Source organism: Neovison vison, chromosome 8 (assembly GCF_020171115.1).
Source record: "Neovison vison isolate M4711 chromosome 8, ASM_NN_V1, whole genome shotgun sequence".
In the NCBI taxonomy this organism is placed as follows: Eukaryota; Metazoa; Chordata; class Mammalia; order Carnivora; family Mustelidae; genus Neogale; species Neogale vison.
In genome coordinates this window covers 78,842,092-78,850,052 of record NC_058098.1, presented here as the reverse complement: position 1 = coordinate 78,850,052, position 7,961 = coordinate 78,842,092, and the positions used below count along the sequence as shown (strand labels likewise).

At 42.3% G+C, this 7,961-nt stretch overlaps 1 pseudogene; it reads left to right on the top strand.

Moving 5' to 3' along the window:
* The first annotated feature begins 1,724 nt into the window (after positions 1-1,724).
* Positions 1,725-7,532, top strand: LOC122915429 (annotated as a pseudogene).
* The last annotated feature ends 429 nt before the right edge of the window (positions 7,533-7,961 follow it).

Here is a 7,961-nt window from a genome sequence, read left to right as displayed (position 1 = left end):
GTATTAATACAACGAGAGGAACACGTTTGGAAAATTTACACATTGACTCACCAAATGCAACGCTTAGGTAATTTCTATGGATATTACTCATCCCTAGTTTGCTGAATCTCTTTCCAGCAAGCAACAGCGTTCTCAGGGTTCACCACTAACATAGCAGAGGACTGAAAGCCCTTAATTGCTTCCATTGCTTCCATTCTTCTCTGGAAGAATCACCCATATTCTAAGACTCACGCTGAGACCAGGAGCTTTACAGCACAGACAAATCTGAGCTACAAGGGTACGGGGTGGGGTGGGGGTAATTTTTCAAATTATGCTCATCAGCCCCCTTCCCACCTCTCCATACCCATTGCCAGAACCTTTGGGAGGCAGCTATGCTCACCAACATACCACCAAACTGCCAGAGCCTCTGGAAAACTATGCAGGAATTAGCAAAAGGCGCCCCTCTCTTGAGTGGCATGTCCAATAGTGCTTAACTCTTCATATATATAAAATAAGGAATTAGCCCATACAGTCATGGAGGCTGGGAGGTCCCAAAATCCGTGGTCGGCAAGCTGCAGACTCAGGAGAGCTGATGGTATGTGTCTCGGTCTGAATCCAAGTTCCGAAGGCAGAGAAGACCGCTGTCCCAGCTCAAAGCAAATTCCCCCTCACTCCACTTTGGCCTTCAACAGATTGGATGAGGGTCCCTCACATTAGGGAGGACAATCTGCTTTACTCACTCTACTGATTCAAAGGTCAGTCTCATCGAGAAACACCCTCACAGACACACCTAGAACAACGTGTGGCCAAATACCTGGGCATAATCACCCAGGCAAGTTGACATACAAAATTAACCATCACAAGCAGGGTGCATGGCGGACCACAGGCTGCGTTCCACTCCCCCTCAGCCTATCAGGTGGGCACTCTCATGCACACACACACACACACACACACACAGTGAACTTCCCTCCATGTGAAAGACCACTGTCAGAAATATCCTCTTCTCCACAACCAGGAACACTGTAGTCCCGCCTTTGTGGCTCCCTCAATCCCATCATAGTTTCTAAACCAATCATGGTTTGGGCTCCACAGAATGCCCCAACAAAGTGCATTCTACCTTACGATTTGTTTGAATGTAGCCGCTCTTTAATGGTTTACCCAGGGTTCCCCAGACAAGCATCTGAGTTCTATGACTTAGGGAGGATCAAGGCTACAATGTTGAACTCTTCCTTCCGCTGAGGGAAGCACAGAAATTCCCCTGGACTGGTGGGTCTGTACAACACATCCACTTCCCCCTCAGTGAGGAATGAGAGAAGAGAGGAAATCTAAAACAGCAGGAAGAGGACCAAACAATAAAAATTTTAAAAATTAAGCCCACAAAGGAAGAAAATAAACAAACAGGGAGATAAACAGAAATAACCACTGACAAAACATTCACTGAGTCCTGAGTCCAGCAATGGCCCTTGGACAGAACCATAGCATATGGCGTGAGTCATTGTTTACCAGCAACGGCCAAACTGCTGTCAAGTCTCAGCGCATGTGCAACCATGAGGAGTGGAACGTGCTGTGCCAGGACAGCCATAGTTGAGGACTGGCAGTGGGAAGCAAACAAATGCTACCTTTATCGTGTCTCCAAAAAGAAGAGAGTTCCCTGTTGAAGACTCACGTGTACAATGTATAAATGTTTCATGAAGCAAACAGTTGGAATAAATGGCAGTTCCAAGTGAGTGGAAAAAAAGGTTTACATGTTGTCCGCTAAGAAATATAAACAGTGCCACCAGGGAGAGCTGGAGAACACAGTCCTTGCTATGGTAACAGGTTTAGAAACCAAACATGACTCTGATGTGGAAACAGAATCTTTTATTCTGGAGGAATAAGCACGAACTGCCTTGCCTTAAAATATACTTTCAGAGTCTGTCCCTGAGATCTAAAAACCTGGAAATGAGCCCAGATCCAAGGACAGAGAAGCTTCGAGAATGGGGCTTTCAGATGACATTTCAGGCACAGAGTGTGAATGAACTTCTGGCCTTTGGATAGCCAAATGGATGGTTGTCATCTAGAGATGCATTTGCTGCTAGATCAAAAGCTAGTCTGGTAGAAACACAGCTTAATCACAGTGATTGGAAACTTGGTTCCAGGCCAGCCTACCCAACAGACACCATGGACTGGGGTCCCAAATGCCCTTAGTACTTGAGCCTCCACTTAGAGAACCTGGACCTTAGTCTCCTAGGAAAAGAGTCATCAAAATAAATAAATAAATAAATAAAAATAAAAAGGAAAAGAGTCATCATCCTTGTTGCCATCCCCAGTCCAGCTGCCTGGCCAGCTTCACCTGGCACAGCCTCCCTTCATGCACACTTGCATGTCCAGTGACTGCCTTAAACGTAGACGGTCCAGACCTGGGCTCCTGGCAGACTCTCAGTCTTGCGCGCCCTGTGGACCCCCCGTTTCAGCAAATGGCAGCTCCATTCTCCCACCGACATAGGCCAAAAGCCATAGGTTCATTCTTGACTTTTTCTCTCATACCCCTCCTCTAATCATCTGCAGTTCTAATGGCTCTACCTTCAAAATATACCTAGACTTTGGCTGCTTCGCATGGCTCCTACTGCTATCACCCCAATTCAAGCCAGCATCACTCCCTGCCTAGATTACTGCCACAGCCCCTAACTGCACAGCCCACCTCCTCCTTTTGCCACCCCGAGTCTATTCTTAAACCAGACTAGTCGGATCATGTCACTCCAACGTGCAGAAGTCTTCAATACCCCCACGTCACTCAGAGAGAAAGCCCAAGTCCTTAGAATGACCTATCAGGACTTCCGACCTGTTCTCCCCACCTCTGGTCATCTGTCTTGCCTTATCTCTGTTACTTTCCCTTTCATTCACTCTGCTCTAGACTCACTTTGTCCCCCTTCCTTTAATATGTTGAACTTGGTCCCACATTTGGGCCTTTGCCCGTGCTGCCCCTTCCGCTCAGAATACTCCTCTTCCAGGTACCTCACTCCCTCAGGATTTCTGGTCTCAACTTGAATACCTCCAGAAGGGCTTCCCTGGCCACACTGCTTCAGACATAACCCCCTCCCCGTGTGGATTAGCAAAGAGTGGGAGGGAGGTGGTCTCTCGCCACACTGACCCAGAGTCTGATGCTCTTTAATGTTTTACCATCTTGTAACGGAGTGATCTGGAACACGTGACCTCCGGGGCCAGCAAAGGGGAGAGAGAGTTTAGAACTGACACACCAGCTCTAACCCGCCTGGGATAGAGGGATGGCACAGACCAGTTTCCTGCATAGTGCATCAGCTACAGGGAGTCAAACAGTTTTATCTAGTTGCAAAAGAGCTAGGAAGTGTAGTATTCTACATGCTCAAGAAGGAAAGGAGAACAAGACATGGGTGATTTTCTATATCATGAACTATGAGCTGTTTCCTTGGAAATCCTTCACTGCTTGGGCAATAAAGGTTTTTGTCTCCCTATCTTATTGTTCTAAGATTCATCTCAGAGTGATTCCTTTTCATTCATCCACTCAACAAATGCTTTTTGAATGCCTCCTATGTGCCAGACATTGTGAATGATGCTGAAGATACAAGACTAGGTGAGGTAACCTTATGTTCATAGCTGCAGTGTCCCATAGTGGGTGGGGGGCATGAGAAACCACAATATGACTCCAACTGCCCCCACCTCAAGTCAGTGGCGTGCTTCACATGCCCCACTGGCATAAATTCAGGATGGACAGAACAGTCCTACTCTTCCCAGGAACACTGATGTTGTAAGGGGGTGCTACCAATTTAAACATTACTAAAAGGTCTTGCAGCCATCTTAGAAACTTAGAGATTCATTATAAACACATGTAGCCACATAATTCATCATGATCTCCTTTATTTAAGAAATAACAACTCATAAATGTGCATTTGCTTCTCAGAATAATGAATCAAGCACAATTTCCTTCTTGGGACCTCAGGTGGACACCATGGACTCTTTGGCTGCAATTACAGGAAAAATCTAAACATGCTCACAACAATAAGACTGAGTTTAATTTGCTTTTAATGTAATGTTTTAGAGTGGAAAATGTAAGATAACAACATTTATGAATACAATTTATGTAAATTAGAAAACACATATTCTCCAAACCACATAACACTATATATGCTCCAAGGAAGCAAGCATATCCGTTATTTATGTTACACATAACATAGAATAGGTGCTTATGGAGGAGCAGAGAAAAGGAGTGGGGATCTGGATGAAGGGAGGGAAATGACAGAATGAGAGAGCATCTTGGCGTGAACCATGGTACTAATGCGCCATCAACTAAGGATTACTACTAAGATGTCAGATATGAATTTTACATCTTATTTTCCTTGTTTGAAGAGGCACTCAAAGACATTTGTCGAATGGACTAATGAAAAGACATCAATCTAAAATGTGTCTTTAGAGCCAAATTGCTAAGTCTTCCTTCTCCACTTCCATATTCTACTTTCTGATCTAAGCCCAGAGGTAAGTCTATAAGTAGAGAAGGATGATATATCATGCCCATTGCCTATCAAATTGACAAACAAACAAACAAAAAAAAACCCTATAACGCTGTGTTAGCAAAAGTATGGAGAAAGGAGTATTTTCAGGTTACCAATAGGAATGTAAAATGGTACATGGTACGTCTTTCTGAAAACCCACAGTTCTTGAGATCCATATAAATATTCATAGTCTTTAACCCCGAACTTCCATTTTCAGGAACCTCTCACAAGAAAAATAACTTACATACAATCAAATTTTATGAGCTGATGCTTGAGGCAATGTTAATTGAAATAACAGAAAATTGCAAATAACTTAAATGCTCAGCAATAAGGATACTAGATAAATAAATTATGATATATCCATATGATAGAGTTGTATTTAATTAAAATGTAATAATAAGAGAATGTTTATAATAGATTATTAAGCAAATACAGCATTCTAAAATTATGCCATACAATTCCAATTTTGAAAACAGGAAAGATGTACATAAATTGTTCATGGTAGATATCTCCATGTTAATACATGAATTGAATGAACATTGAGTGGTGGAATTATGTATGATTTTTATATATTTTTTCCTAATATATAGGGGGTATAAATTTTAATTGGAAAATACCATAATAACAAACGTCAATGAGATTGAGAATCTGGTTATAATTCTACCTGTTATACTGTGTCTCAAAAGAATGAAAAGATTTTTCCAAACTAAATTTTTATTTTATTTTAAAATTTATGTATTTGAGAGAGAGAGAAGGAGAGCATGATGGGGGAAGAGGGAGAGAGAGAAGCAGACTCCCCACTGAGCACGGAGCCTTACGCTTGATCCCAGGACCTGAGATCATGACCTGAGCTGAAATCAAACACTTAACCATCTGAGCCACCTAGGGGCACCCACACTTAGTTTTTTTTAGGTGGTATGCTTCCCTATTTACAGAATTGTCAGATTTTTTTAAAAAGATTTTATTTATTTATTTGACAAATAGAAATCACAAGTAGGCAGAGAGGCAGGCAGAGAGAGAGAGGAGGAAGCAGACTCCCCGCTGAGCAGAAAGATCAATGTGGGCCTCGATTCCAGGACTCTGGGATCATGACCCAAGCCAAAGGCAGAGGCTTTAACCCACTGAGCCACCCAGGCACCCCTGGAATTGTCAGATCTTTTTCACATGTGCTTTCCAATCATTACTCAGTCATACTTTACTGTGTTACTCTGAGCTACTGCATTATTCCCATGTTAATGATTATAAAGAAAACATTTTGAGGTGGGATTGTGGATAAACAAAATAGTCCCTATAATTTTCTAGCTCTGATCCAAGAATTCATTAAACATTTTGTGAAGGTTCTGTTTGTGATTAAGATGAAGGGAATCTGTCTTATTGTTATTGTGAGTGCGCTGTTCAGTCGTGTCAAGACAAAAACTGACAAGGCATTATGACCCATTTGAAGCTGAGAGTTATATTAAAATCCAGGTTTGCTTTCATGTAACTAATCAAGCATAATGTTATTTAAACTTTTGTTTTTTACTCTGAAAAACCCTAGATGGATAGGTAGATAAGCAAGAAGCGGATAGAGTCAAAATCCAACACCAATATATTTTCTATTTTCCTAGAGATGATAGCTTATTCTAGTATCTTGTCACTTCAATAAATGGATCTTCTGGTGGTGGTGGCGGAGGGACCTCATACACAAAACAAAAACTAGCCTGGACCCAGATTTAAAATTTACTGACAGCAAATGTTACCTTAAGAAACCACATTCTTGCCTCCCCTCCCACCCCCAACCCCCACCCCCAAACCCATCCCCACCCCGACCCCGGAGCAGCACCAAGTTGGTGCCGGCAGCCAAAGTCAGTAAAAAGGAGCTCAACTCCAACCATAACCCAGCCGACAAGACCTCAGAAAAAGAACAGCAAGAAACAATTGAACATATTGATGAAGTACAAAATGAAATAGACAGACTTAATGAACAAGCCAGTGAGGAGATTTTGAAAGTAGAACAGAAATATAACAAACTCCGCCAACCATTTTTTCAGAAGAGGTCGGAATTGATCGCCCAAATCCCCAATTTTTGGGTGACAACATTTGTCAACCACCCACAAGTGTCTGCACTGCTTGGGGAGGAGGATGAAGAGACGCTGCATTATTTGACAAGAGTTGAAGTGACAGAATTTGAAGATATTAAATCAGGTTACAGAATAGATTTTTATTTTTATGAAAACCCTTACTTCAAAAATAAAGTTCTCTCCAAAGAATTTCATCTGAATGAGAGTGGTGATCCGTCTTCAAAGTCCACTGAAATCAAATGGAAATCTGGAAAGGATTTGATGAAACGTTCAAGTCAAACACAGAATAAAGCCAGCAGGGAGAGACAGCATGAGGCACCAGAGAGCTTCTTCACCTGGTTTACTGACTGTTCTGATGCAGGATGCAGGCACAGATGACTTAGGAGAGGTCAGCAAAGATGCTATTTGGCCAAACCCAATACAGTACTACTGGGTTCCCCATATGGATGATGAAGAAGGGGAAGGAGAAGAAGAAGAAGAAGATGATGATGATGATGATGATGAAGGATCAGAAGATATTGATGAAGAAGGAGATGAGGGTGAAGGTGAAGAAGATGAAGGTGATGATGAGGGGGAGGAAGGAGAGCAGGATGAAGGAGAAGATGACCGATGGAACACTGATGGATCCCAACCTTCCTTTTTTAATTTTCTTCAGTCTCTGGGAGCAAGTTGCTGTCTTTTTTTTTTTTTTTTCCTTTTTCTTTTTCTTTTCTCCACTTGTGCTCATTCACCCTATTTTTCAAAGTCTCCTTTTTCTCTCCCTTTATACCACGGTTCTCAGCTTATTTTGGGGGGAAATACCTTGAGCAGAACACAGTGGGAAAAGAATCTCTACCCCTTTTTGTTCCAAATTCATTTTTTTCCCTTCCTGTCTCAACAAAAACAAAAACTTTATGGAATCAACACCACCGTGCTCTGTGGGAAAGAAGAAAAACCTTCTGGTCCCTTAGCTCTGCTGGAAGCTGGAGGGCGCCAGGCCCCTGTGTAGTAGGGCATAGAATTCTAGCTTTTTTCCTCCTTTCTCTGTATATTGGGCTCAGAGATTACACTGTGTCTCTATGTGAATATGGACAGTTAGCATTTACCAACATGTGCCTGTCTACTTTCTCTTGTTTAAAAAAAATAATTTAAAAAAAACTTTAAAAAATGGGGTTATAGAAAGTCAACAAAGGGTGGGTTTGAGATGTTTGGGTGGGTTAAGTGGGCATTTTGACAACATGGCTACTCCTTTGGCATGTTTAATTGTGATATTTAACGGACATCCTTGCAGTTTCAGATGACACTTTTATTTTTTTTTTAAGATTTTATTTATTTATTTATTTGTCAGAGAGAGAGGGAGAGAGAGCGAGCATAGGCAGACAGAGAGGCAGGCAGAGGCAGAGGGAGAAGCAGGCTCCCCGCCGAGCAAGGAGCCCGA